General features: G+C 42.1%; 1 non-coding gene across 1 annotated transcript; it reads right to left on the bottom strand.

The window, feature by feature from the left end:
* Positions 1-485: 485 nt before the first annotated feature.
* LOC130938210 (small nucleolar RNA R71) lies at positions 486-593 on the bottom strand. Its single transcript, XR_009069385.1, has one exon. It is a non-coding gene; the product is annotated as a small nucleolar RNA R71 (small nucleolar RNA).
* Positions 594-1,615: the final 1,022 nt, after the last annotated feature.

The following is a 1,615-nucleotide window of genomic DNA, read 5'->3' as shown; positions in this document are numbered from 1 at the left end:
CCTTGAAGAGAAAGCTAAGAGAAGCCAAAGCACAACTCTCTTTAGAGGACCTGACCGAATACTTCAAAGAAGAAGAAGACATGGCAGCCGAAAACAACAATAATGCAAACAATGCAAGGAAGGTGCTGGGTGACTTTACTGCACCTACTCCCGACTTCTATGGGAGAAGCATCTCTATCCCTGCCATTGGAGCAAACAACTTTGAGCTTAAGCCTCAATTAGTTTCTCTAATGCAACAGAATTGCAAGTTCTATGGACTTCCAATGGAAGATCCTCATCAGTTTTTAGCTGAATTCTTGCAAATCTGTGACACAGTCAAGACTAATGGGGTTGACCCTGAGGTCTATAGACTGATGCTATTCCCTTTTGCTGTAAGAGACAGAGCTAGAATATGGTTGGACTCTCAACCTAAAGAAAGCCTGGACTCTTGGGAAAAGCTAGTGAATGCCTTCTTGGCAAAGTTCTTTCCACCACAAAGATGGAGTAAGCTTAGAGTGGAAGTCCAAACCTTCAGACAGAAGGATGGAGAATCCCTCTATGAAGCTTGGGAAAGATACAAACAATTGATCTGAAGATGTCCTTCTGACATGCTTTCTGAATGGAGCATCATAGGTATTTTCTATGATGGTCCCTCTGAACTATCCAAGATGTCCTTGGATAGCTCTGCTGGAGGATCTCTTCATCTGAAGAAGACGCCTACAGAAGCTCAAGAGCTCATTGAAATGGTTGCAAATAACCAATTCATGTACACTTCTGAGAGAAATCCTGTGAACAATGGGACAAGTCAGAAGAAAGGAGTTCTTGAGATTGATACTCTGAACGCCATTTTGGCTCAGAATAAAATATTGACTCAACAAGTCAATTTGATTTCTCAAAGTCTGTCTGGAATGCAAAATGCACCAAGTAGTACTAAGGATGCTTCATCTGAGGAAGAAGCTTATGACCCTGAGAACCCTTCAATGGAAGAGGTGAATTACCTAGGAGAACCCTATGGTAACACCTATAATTCTTCATGGAGAAATCACCCAAATCTCTCATGGAAGAATCAAGAGACACCTCAACAAGGTTTCAATAATAATGGTGGAAGAAACAGGTTTAGCAATGGCAAACCTTTTCCATCATCTTCTCAGCAACAGACAGAGAATCCTAAGCAGAACCCCTCTGACTTAGCAACCATGGTCTCTGATCTAATTAAAACCACTCAAAGTTTCATGAATGAAACAAGGTCCTCCATTAGAAATTTGGAGGCACAAGTGGGACAGCTGAGCAAGAAAGTTGCTGAACTCCCTTCAAGTACTCTCCCAAGTAACACAGAAGAAAATCCAAAAGGAGAGTGCAAAGCCATAAACATGGCCGAATTTGGAGAGGATGGAGAGGAAGTGGACGCCACTGAGGAAGACTTCAATGGGCGTGCACTGACCTCCACTGAGTTCCCTAAAGAGGAACCATGAAAATCTGAGACTCAAAATGAGACCATAGAGATTCCATTGGACTTACTTCTGCCTTTCATGAGCTCTGATGAGTATTCTTCCTCTAAAGAGGATGAGTATGTCACTGAAGAGCAAGTTGCTAAATACCTTGGAGCAATCATGAAGCTAAATGACAAGTTATTTGG

The sequence above is a fragment of the Arachis stenosperma genome, chromosome 6 (genome assembly GCF_014773155.1).
Source record: "Arachis stenosperma cultivar V10309 chromosome 6, arast.V10309.gnm1.PFL2, whole genome shotgun sequence".
Taxonomy (NCBI): Eukaryota; Viridiplantae; Streptophyta; class Magnoliopsida; order Fabales; family Fabaceae; genus Arachis; species Arachis stenosperma.
The sequence above is the reverse complement of the archived record's forward strand: the minus strand, read 5'-3'. Positions and strand labels throughout refer to the sequence as shown.